The sequence below is a fragment of the Oryctolagus cuniculus genome, chromosome 20 (assembly GCF_051225735.1).
Source record: "Oryctolagus cuniculus isolate XC-2025 breed Fujian yellow rabbit chromosome 20, ASM5122573v1, whole genome shotgun sequence".
Lineage (NCBI taxonomy): Eukaryota > Metazoa > Chordata > Mammalia > Lagomorpha > Leporidae > Oryctolagus > Oryctolagus cuniculus.
Genome location: NC_142886.1, coordinates 55,440,986 through 55,453,152, shown reverse-complemented (window position 1 = coordinate 55,453,152; position 12,167 = coordinate 55,440,986). Strand labels below are relative to the sequence as shown.

The 12,167-nt window shown below is 44.5% G+C and overlaps 1 pseudogene; it reads left to right on the top strand.

The window, feature by feature from the left end:
* The first annotated feature begins 1,180 nt into the window (after positions 1-1,180).
* On the top strand, positions 1,181-1,732 carry LOC138847243 (vinculin pseudogene; annotated as a pseudogene).
* The last annotated feature ends 10,435 nt before the right edge of the window (positions 1,733-12,167 follow it).

The following is a 12,167-nucleotide window of genomic DNA, read 5'->3' as shown; positions in this document are numbered from 1 at the left end:
CTCTTTTGAATGACGGTGCTTTAAATGAACAAGGAACTGCAGAGGTGTTTGCCACAGTGACTGCGGATCCCGTGGACACCTCCCTGGGATTTCATATTCATTGTACCATGCAATGGTGCTTGAACATCATGTAATAATTCTATTTCTAGTTTTTGATGTTTTTCCATACGGTTTTACTAATTAACCTGACACAGACTTGTACCAGGGTTATCATCTCTCTCTACCTCCATAAAACATTTCAGCTCTGGTATGTCTGGTAATAGCCATTCTAACAGGAGTGATGTGATGTCTCGTTGTGCTTCTAACATGGACATACATGATGTTCCCAGATTTGTAGCATTTTATATGCTTGCCTTTATATCTTCTTTTAAAATTTATAGCTGTACCATAAAATTTAAAATTTATCATTTTATTGGCTGGCACCACGGCTCATTAGGCTAATTCTCCACCTGCGGCGCCTGCACCCTGGATTCTAGTCCCGGCTGGGGTGCTAGATTCTGTCCTGGTTGCCCCTATTCCAGGCCAGCTCTCTGCTGTGGCCAGGGAGTGCAGTGGAGGATGGCCCTGTGCCCACATGGGAGACCAGGAGAAGTGCCTGGGTCTTGCCTTCGGATCAGTGTGGTGTGCCAGCTGCAGCAGCCATTGGAGGGTGAACCAATGGTAAAGGAAGACATTTCTCTCTGTCTGTTTCTCTCTCTCTCACTGTCTACTCTGCCTGTGAAAAAAATTTATCATTTTATTTAAAAATTTGTCTGTATGTATTTGTCCAAAACCACAAAGAGACTGAGACTGACAGTGATCTTCTAACTCCTGGTCACTTCCCAGATGGCTACAAAAGCTTCAGCTAGGTCAGGTGACAGCCAGGTGCTTGGAATTCTGTCCAGGGCTCCCACATGGGACTACTTGGAACTACACCTACTGCCTCCCAAAGGGGCTTAGACAGGACTCTGACACTGGAACCAAACTAGGACACAGCACTCAGCATCCTGACATGGGAGGCAGGAATCCCTCAGGCTCACTCCAGTGCTGCTCCTGTCTCCACCTTATCATCACTGCATTTAAGGAATTGATTGCTTCCCTTGGGATTCAGTTGCTTGAGATTTTTCAACATTAGGAAATAGGCTCCTAATCATATGTATAATTAATCTTCAAGTTATTTTAAGTATCTATTTCATTTTAGATGCCGCAGATAGCTGGGGAGGTGATTAACCAGCCAATAATGATGGCTGCCAGGCAGCTCCATGATGAAGCTCACAAATGGTCCAACAAGGGCAATGACATCATTGCAGCAGCCAAACGCATGGCTCTGCTGATGGCCGAGATTTCTCGGCTTGTGAGAGGAGGCAGTGGTACCAAGCGGGCACTCATTCAGTGTGCCAAGGACATCGCCAAGGCCTCGGATGAGGTGACTCGGTTGGCCAAGGAGGTTGCCAAGCAGTGCACAGATAAGCGGATTAGAACCAACCTCTTACAGGTGTGTGAACGAATCCCAACTATAAGCACCCAGCTCAAAATCCTGTCCACAGTGAAGGCTATCATGCTTGGCCGGACTCCCATCAGCGACAAGGAGTCTGAGCAGGCCACAGACATGCTGGTTCACAATGCTCAGAGCCTCATGCAGTCTGTGAAGGAGACTGTGTGAAGCAGAAGCTGCTTCAGTCAAAATTGGTACAGAAGCTGGATTTACACTGCGCTGGGTTAGAAAGACTCCCTGGTACCAGTAGGCACCTAACTGGACATGGTTGGCACAGAAACCCCTACTAAATAGAAGGAAAATGATCAAGGCCCAGGAGACACCCATAGGTGCTGGGGCTTGAATGCCACAACCTGGCCTGACATCAGAAAGGAATGGAGGCCTTTTCATATTAGAAACCATTTATACTCTTTTGTCATGGATGCTTTGAGATGTGTCTCCATATAAAGCCTGTATTCTCAAAACACAGTTATATTCATGCACACTCTATCCCAGTAGGCATGGGTTTCTGGCTCATGGACTTCACCTAAGCTCAGAATCCAAGTGAACACTAGCCAGACACCTCTTCTGCCCTTATTCTTTAGGGGGCATTTCCTTTTCTGTTTCCATTTTACTGGTCCTCATCCTCCCATCTGGCTCCCAAGACCCAGAGCCCAGGCAATTCAGTTAAGAAGGAAATCACTGTGCCTCCAAAAATAGTTTTGGGCTTTCTGTGTTGCTGCTGACCCTACAAAAAATGTGAATCACAGTGTTATAGCAAGAGAGGAAGAGACCAACAGATGGAGGGAGAATTCCTTCCACTGGTTCACTTCGTGAATGGCTGCAAAGTCTGGGAGGGCTCAGCATGAATCCAAGAGCCTGGAACTTCTCCCAGTTTCCCGCTAGCTTGAAGGGAACAAACACTTGGGTCATGGTACACAGTGATCACCATTGCACTGCCTACCTCTGTGAGTTCAAGCTTGTGGGCTGCATATATAACTAATGTCACATACTATGTGTCCACATCTACCTGGTTATTTCTGTTAGCATATTATGCTCCAGGCTGACCCATGTTTCATAATGACAGAAAAATCTCCTTCTTAATACTGAATAATATTCTATGCCCAAATGTGAAAGAATCCATTCACTGTTTTATGCACACTTGATCTTTGTTGACTGAACTATTGTGAACAAAGCTGTAAGCTGAACCCAGGGCTGCGGATGAATTGTGACACAGTGACTTCTACCCAGTGCTTGACCTCAACTCAGAGTCATGATTACTAGACACAGGGAAGAGGGGGGGACAGGGGACTGCTGATACCAGGACACAAAGCACCACCAAAGGCAGGAATAATTCTGCCCACACCACAGTGGGCTGACTCAGTTCACCACAACACACAACAGGTTCCACAAATAACTAGAACTGAGGTCTCCAGGCCTCCCAACAGAGTGATGGAAAGGAGGTGTAAATGTGCATGAGACTGAGTTCATCTGTGCCCATTTCTACCATGCACATTCCAGGAGCACACAAACCCCACTACCATGTACAGAGTTCTGTGTTCAGGAACACTTTAAACAGTTTAAACAGTTTTTAAACTTTAAGGTCAATGGATGAATAAGGAAAAAAAACATAGTTAACCTTAAAAAATCCACTTGCAGTCCTTCATCTGTTTAAAAGTGGGCAACAGGCATTAGGACAAAATTGGCTAAGTCCCCACTAGGAACACCCGTGTTCCCATCAGAGAACTGAGTGAGCCCAGCCTCATGGCTTCCCACACTTTCCCCTCATAATGCATCATGGAAAACTGTAGATAACGCTACAAGCAAAGGAGCCCCTACCACCAACGTTGGAATTACAGACACGGTTTCTTGCTCCAGGGTTCAGAAAGACTAACTCCTAGATGTCATAGGCATTTGGGATGTCTGGGGCTCTCAACCCAAAGGCAGAAATCTCCCATTGTCACCTTTTCTTTCCATCTCTACATTTCTGTATCTCTCACCCCTTCTCTCTCTATCACTGTCCAAATGTCTTTCATATAGATGATAAAGAACTAATGGTTATTTAAATAAATGAAGGACATGTTATTGCTACCACTGGTTACGAAGGATACACAAATATTAAAATGAAACAAGGTTTTTGCCTTCAGCTTTTTAAAATTATGATAACATAAAACTTCATATGATCTGAATCCTATCATAGCTATCACCCTACATACCCAGGTCACCACGTCTGCCCTGGGCACTGTCCTGTCTGAGGCGTCTGACCCCATGCCTGCTATATAGGGGCAGCACATGCAAATAGGGCCTCCCTCTGCCCATGAAAACCAGCCCAGCCTTCACCTTGCAGCTCTGGCACAGGAGCTCCAGCCCCAGGACTCCCAGGTGTCCACTCAATGATCGCACTCAACACAGACGCTCACCATGGAGACTGGGCTGCGCTGGCTTCTCCTGGTTGCTGTGCTCAAAGGTAATGATGGGGAACGCGGGGCACTGAGTCTGGGAGAGGATGTGAGTGAGAGACACAGAGAGTATGAGTGACAGTGTCCTGACCAGGACGTTTGTATTTGCAGGTGTCCAGTGTCAGTCGCTGGAGGATCCGGGGGAAACCTGGTCCAGCCTGGGGCATCCCTGACACTCACCTGCACAGTCTCTGGATTCTCCCTCAGTAGCTACAGCATGGGCTGGTTCCGCCAGGCTCCAGGAAAGGGGCTGGAATGGATCGGAGCCATTAGTACTGGTGTTAGAGCATACTACACGAGCTGGGTGAATGGCCGATTCACCATCTCCAAAACCTCGACCACGGTGGATCTGAAAATGACCAGTCTGACAGCTTCAGACATGGCCACCTATTTCTGTGCCAGAGACACAGTGAGGGGCCCTCAGGCTGTGCCAAGACACAAACCTACCTGCAGGGGAGTGCCGCTCCACCAGGGGGCGCACTAGAAGCATTGAGCCCAGATTCTGGTCATACACGTGTGCATAGGGAGCCCAAGCCCTGGTTTCCAGTCAGGGAATTGGGGTTTCCTCTCCTGTAACAGTTTTGAGGGAAGAATTCTACTTTTTGATCTGTCCCTTCCAACTTCAATGACGGATTGAAAGTTTGATGTAAAAGGAAGAGGTCCTAAATGAACAATTTGGTTCATGGACAGTGACTGTTGCTCACCAGGATCAGAGATGTGGGAATATTGAGGACACTATTGAGTCTCTACCAACCTGACTCAGGACAGCACCCTCAGTGTACTGAAAGCTTTGGACAGTTTCAGTTTTCCCTGTGTAACCAGGAACAGCTGAGACAGGGCCGTGATCTGTTAAACAGCAACTATTCCACTCATCCCTCTCCTACCACAACGAGAAAGAGTGCACTGAACCAACCTTTTCTTTACATGTGGGTGATCCACACTCACTTTCTGCAGACTTTAACCCGACCTGCATTTCCCCTATAATCCTGGAACAGTCTGTGGTCCCTGTGTGAATGTCACAGCACTCAGGAATGTACTTGCAGCTCAGCTGTGTCTCAGGCTGAGCTTCTGCAGGCCCCTGGGAAGCCTACAGGGACTTCTTCATCCTCTAGGTCCTGGGACCCTCCTGGGGGGCTCCCTGCCTGAACTCAGGAGGGAATTGCACTGGACATCAGCGGTCAAGGTAATCACTGAATGGAAAGTGTTGGGTGTGCCCTTCCAGCTGATCTGGTTCTGCTCCAGTGTCGTGGGACCCCCTGCACCTGCTGTGGTTCAGGGGAGAGCAGAAAGTGGGACACACAGTGGCTGTGCACTCTGGGGCTGGAGTCCACATCATGGGGAGCTGTGTCTGTGGCTCCAGCATAATGATCAGTGTCCTAAGATTGAATCACCAAAAGGGAGAGAATGATCCTGCGGGGGAAGCAGAACACACAGCAGAGTCATAGAATGGTAAATGACCAAAACAGCACTCCTGCCTCAGAATCAACCCTTGGGACATTCGGATCTGACTAAAAGGTCCATGGGAGTCTCACAGGCATGGAAAGCCATGACACGGTGGCAAAAAACAATCTAAATGAAGGATCCTGGTGAACAACACCCCAGCAGAAGGATCAGGCCATCAAGGAGAGAGGCGCCTTTCTCTGAAGGGAGGAAGGAACCTCCACTGTGATATGGCCTTGACTAAACAAGTTCAGAGTCGGTGAACTCAAGGGGCTTCCATAGCCTAAACAGCTCATAGCAAGAGTCTCGGGTGATTGCTGACATCATAAATAAGAGCGCCAATTGTTAAATCAACAACAGGAGTCACTGGGTTCATGCTCCCCTCGCAGGATCTCTGTCCTTAATATGTTTACCTATGAAACTCAAAAACAACACTACTAGTCGAACAATACCCTATATCTGGTTCGGTTGTGTGAGTGCAACCTGTTGAAATCCCTGCTTAGTATATACTAAGTTGATCTTCAATATATGAAGGCAATTGAAAACGAAACATGATGAAGGGCGGGATGGGAGAGGGAGTGGGTGAGGGGAGGGCCACGGGAGGGTGGGAGGTCAGGGGGGAAGCCACAACAATACAAAAGATGCATTTTATATTCTAAAAAAATAAAAATAAAAAAAAAGATTGAATCACAGCTGCAGGAAGAGCCAGTCCCAGAGACCATGTGACCAGAGTCCCTGTTCTTCTCTCCATGTCATGCTGACTGGGGTCATCAATCCATTTGGAGTCTCTCATTAGTATTAGAGAGAGAGACACACAGGCTGCATACAGAGTGATGGACAGAGCCCATTTACACATTTCCCATACTTGCACTGACAATGCACCCTGGAAGAGAGTAGATGATGGATCTGTTATGAGGCCCCTTCACCAAGGTGGGAACACTGATGCAGTTCCATGCTCCTGGGTTCCAGCTGCCAAGCCTTGAGTGCACTGGAATTTATTTATCATCTCCATAAAATATTGGAAAGCACTACAGCAGTATTCAGAGTGTTGAATCTTCATTTTTGATCATTTTTGATTATAAATATTTGATAAATAACATCTGAACATAGACCTATGAAGTATAATGTTATGTGTTGATAAATAAATATATCAAATTGAGTGGAGTTATGAAGTCAGACTTACTGACATACTCATCAGAAAACCACATGTTTCCATGGTAGAATGTCAGTTGTCTCCTGTTTTGGAATTCTGTAGACACAATATTCCCTTCACTGCTGTGACCATGCTGTACAGTAGATCCTCAGTGTGTGGATCCTGTGGGACTGAAACTCTGACCTTGCTCGAGCATCTCCTCTGCTCCTCCCTTGCTCAGACATTGGTCTTCACCATCGTACTTCCTGCCTCTTTGACGTCATCCTTTTATCCCATGTATCCAGCATCACATATTATTTGTCTTCTTGTCCTGCATGGTTAGCAGAGTGTACTTACCCTGACACATTATCCTTGGACATTATTCTCCAGGATCATCTGAGTTGTCCAAAATACAGAATTTCCTCATCTTTACTGCCATATAAACTTCCTGTTAAATATAATTTTGTCCATTTGTTCCATTGTTGATTCTTTCTTCATGAATATTTCACTGGATTGTATGTGTGAACTCTCGTGAATGACACTGCATTAATTGAACATGGAAGAGCAGAGGTGTTTGCCACATTGATTGCAGTTCCCCTGGATACCTCCCTGGGATTTCATATTCCTTCTACCCAGAAATGGTGTTTGAAGATCTTGTGAAAATTCTATTTCTCAGTTTTTGATGATTTTCCATAATAGTTTTACTTGTTTACCTGACTCCGATCTTGCACCAGAGTTATCTCCAGCTTCCTCCACATGGATTGTCAGCTCTGGATTGTAGGATAATACTCATTCTAACAGGAATGATGGGATGTCTCATTGTGCATCTATTATTGACATGCATGATGGGCCCAATATATAATTTCATATGTTGCCTTTATATCTTTTTAAACAGTTATAGATACTATTTCACTTATTTTGATATTTGTATTTACATATTTTTCCAAAAAGGCAAAGAGACTGAGACTGACAGTGATCTTGTAATTCCTGGTCACTTCCCAGATGGCTACAAAAGCTTCAGCTGGGTCAGGTGACAGCCAGGAACTTGGAATTCTGTCCAGGGCTCCACATAGGAGTACTTGTAACTTCACCTACGGCTTCACAGAGGGGCTTAGGCAGGAATCTGACACTGGAACCAAACTAGGACACAGCACTAAGCATCCTGACATGGGAGGCAGGAATCCCTCAGGCTCACTCCAGTGCTGCAACTGTCACCACCTTACCAGTCACTGCATGTACACAATTAATTTCTTCTCTTGGGATTCAGTGGCTTGAGTTCATTCAACATTTGGAAATAGGCTCCTGACCATATGTATAATTAAGCTTTCATTTATTTTAAGTTTATTTTATTTGAAAGGCAGTGTTATAGCAGGAGATGAAGAGACCAAGAGATGGAGAGAGAAGCTTCCATTCACTGGTTTTCTTCCTGAATGGCTGCAAAGGCTGGGATGGCTCAGCCTAAAGTCAGGAGCCTGGAACTTCCCCCAGTTTCCCACAGCTTGTGGGCTGCATATATAACTAATGTCATATACTATGTGTCCACATCTACCTGCATTATTTCTGCTAGCATATTATGCTCAAGGCTGACCCATGATTTCTTAACGACAGAATAACCTCCTTCTTAACACTGAATAATATTCCATGTCAAATGTAACAGACTGCATTCACCGTTTTAGGCATATTTCACTTTATTTAGAATGAACTATTGTGAACAAAGCTGCATTACCTGAACCCAGGACTGCAGGTGAATTGTGACACAGTGACTTCTATCCAGTGCTTGAGCTGAACTCAGAGTCATGGTTACAGAACAGGGAAGAGGGGGAACACAGGGCAGCTGATACCAGGGCACAAAGCACCACTCACAGGAAGGAATAATTCTGCCCACACCACAGTGGGCTGACTCAGTTCACCACAACCCACGACAGGTTCCACGAATAATGAGAACTGAGGCCTCCAGGCCCCTCCAACTCAGAGTGTAGGAAAGGAGGTGGAAATGTGAATGACACTGAGTTGATCTGTGCCCATTTCTACAACACACAGATTCCAATAGCACACTACACCCCACTAACAAGCACAGTGTTCTGTGTTCATGACGAGTGTTAAATAAGGCAATGGATGAACAAGGAAACAAAACATAGTTAACCTAAAAAGAATCCACTTGCAGTCTTTTATCTGTTTAAAAGTGGGAGGCAGGCATTAGGACAAAATTGGCAAAGTCCCCACTAGGGACACCCATGTTCCCATCAGAATGAATCGTTCAGCCACACGACTTCCCACACTTTTTCTGATAATGCATTTTGGAAAACTGTAGATGACGCTACAAGTGAATGAGCCCCTACCACTGAAGTGGGAAAGAAAGTCTCAGTTTTGGGCTCCAGGTTTTAGAAAGGCTAAGTCCTCGGTGTTGTAGGCACTTGGGATGACTGGGGCTGTCAATCAAAGGTGGAAATCTCCCTTTGTCACTTTTTCTGTCCATCTCTACATTTCTCTTTCTCTCATCCCTTCTCTCACTGTCACTATTTCAATGTTATTCAAACAGTTAAAAATGAACCAATGGTTATTTAAAAATGAAGGACATGCTAACACTGGATTATTAAGGGTACACACATATTAAAATGAAACAAGGTCATTGACTTCAATTGTTTAAACAACAATAATAACATAAAAATTTATATGATCTGACTCCTATCATAGCCATCACCCTACACACCCAGGTCACCACATCTGCCCTGGGCACTGTCCTCTCTGAGGCATCTGAACTCATGCCTGCTATATAGGGGCAGCACATGCAAATAGGGCCTCCTTCTGCCCATGAAAACCAGCCCAGCCCTCACCCTGCAGCTCTGGCACAGGAGCTCCAGCCCCAGGACTCCCAGGTGTCCACTCAGTGAGTACACTCAACACAGACGCTCACCATGGAGACTGGGCTGTGCTGGCTTCTCCTGGTCACTGTGCTCAAAGGTAATGATGGGGAATGCGGGGCACTGAGTCTGGGAGAGGATGTGAGTGAGAGACACAGAGAGTATGAGTGACAGTGTCCTGACCAGGACGTCTGTGTTTGCAGGTGTCCAATGTCAGGAGCAACAGGAGGAATCCGGGGAAGGCCTGCTCAAACCTGAGGGATCCCTGAAACTCACCTGCAAAGCCTCTGGATTCTCCCTCAGTAGCTACTGGATGAGCTGGGTCCGCCAGGCTCGAGGGAAGGGGCTGGATGGATTGGATGCATTTATGCTGGTAGTGGTACCACAGACGACAGGAAACCCATCCCCATCCTGTGCTTTTTTCACCGTGCATTCTCAGAACTCACATTCTAAGAACGTGTTCCTTTATTTCTAGGTTTCTGTTCTGTCCCAGGGCTCTGGGTGTCTATGTTGTCCCAGCACCAGGCTTGATTTCAGCTCAGATGAGATAAAGCCTCCTGCTTTGCCATCACAAACCTTGATTTTCTTCATGTGAATTCTTGAAGTTTCTTCCTGGTCCTGTGTAGAATGTCAGGCTATTTCACAGGAAATGCATTGAATCTGTGAATCACATTGTAGCTTGCCTATTTTAACAAGGTCATTCCCTCAAATCCATGACTACGTCATTCCAATTTACAGGGAATCATCAAATTCCTTTTCACTTTTTAAATTATTATGTATTGCAGAAGTATGAGTGAAGACCCCTATCTTACACCTTACACAAAACTCCACTCAATATGGATTAAAGATCTAAATCTATGACCCTACACCATCCAGTTATTAGAGAACATTTGTGAAACCCTGGAAGGCACTGGCACAGGTAAAGAGTTCTTGGAAAAGACCTGAGACATAGGCAGTCAAAGCCAAAATTAATAAATGGGATTAGATCAAATCGGGAATTCTCTGTGTGTCAAAAAACACTCAGGCAAGTGAAGAGGCATCTGACAGCATGTGCAAAATTATTTGCAAGCTATGCAACGGATATGGATTAATAACCAGAATATGTAAAAAATTAAGAAATTCCAAAAACAAAACAAACAACCCAGTTAAGAGATGGGCCAAGACTCAGACATTTTTCAAAAGAGGAAATCCAAATTACCAACAGACATAGAAAAAATGTTCAGGATCACTAGCGGTCAGGGAAATGCAAATCAAAACCACAAGGAGGTTTCACTTCACCCCAGCTAGAATGGCTTCATACAGAAATCAACAAACATGAATTGCTGGCGAGGATGTGGGGGGAAAAGTACCCTAATCCACTGTTGGTGGGAATGCAAACTGGTAAAGCCACTATGGAAGATGATATGGAGATATCTCAAAAATCTGAATATAGTCCTACCTTATATGACCCAGGAATCCCACTCCTGGGAACTTACCCAAGGGAAATGAATTCACTACACACAAGAGGTACCTGTACCTCCACATTATAGAAATTGTGGGATATGTGTGCTATCCAATATTACACAGTGGTAAAAAAAATGAAATCCAGTCATTTGCAACAGAATAGATGATTCTAGAAAAGATCATAGTTAGTGAAATAAGCCAGTCCCTAAGGGACAAATACCACATGTTCTTCCTGATAGGTGAGACCTAATAGAGCACCCAAAAGGAAATCTAGGGAAGTGATGGCTTGAGCTGCCCTTGTCTTGACTGTCGAGGAACAGTTTTTTGTTTATTTGGTTTTTTGTTTATTTTCCTTCTTACTATTTGTTGAACTCTACTTAACATAGAGTTAATCATATGTATATAAAGTCAATTGAAAAGAGATCTCAGTAAAAAAATAAGAATAGGAATAAGAGAGGGAGGAAGGAAGTTTGTAACTGTAAAGCTGTATAGTTCTGCATACTTTCCTACAGACATACTTCTAAGGGTACAGTTTTAACACTTGTCACGGGGCTCCAAGTCCCATTAAGCTTAGTGGTAAAAATGCCATTGTAATTGTTAAAGTGATCATATTGAGTGTTAAGGTGAATATATAGGTAGGTTAAGTTTTAAATTGATCATATAAATAAGGTCAAGTGCCTGGTAATAATAAGAGATAGAATTAAAAAGGAGAGAATGTTCCAACATGGGAAGCAGTCCACACAGCAGACTCAAAGAATGACAATCGCTTTAAGTAACACTCTGACCTCTGATGCAGCACCTAAGTCTTCCTGGTCTGACTGAAAAGCCCATGAGAACATTTCAGCCAAGACACTGTGGCAAAAATATTCTACATGAAGGTTCTCTGTGAGTGAGACCTGTGGGGAAAGAAGTGGCCATCAAAGAAGGAAGTACTTTTCTCTCAAGGGAGGAGAGAACTTCCACTTTGCTTATGGTCTTGTCTAAATACTGAAAGAGATTGTAGATTCAAAGGCTTTCATAGCCTAAGCAGCTCATGTCAAGAGCCTCGGGTGGTCACTGATGTCATATGTAAGAGTGTTAATTGTTAAATTAACAACAGGGGCACTGTGCACTAACTCCCCATGCACGACCTCTGTCCTCAATAAGTTGTATTATGAGAGTTAACTGTAAAACCAGTTCTCAGTGTGTGTGTGTGTGTGTGTGTGTATGTATTGTTGAAATCTTCACTTAGTATAGAGTTGGCTTCTGTTTACAAACTAATTGAAAATGAATCTTAATGGATAGACCAAGGTAACAGAATTGAAACACCAGAAATCAATCCAAACATCTACAGCCAACTTATATTTGATCAAGGATCTAAAACCAATTCCTGGTGCAAG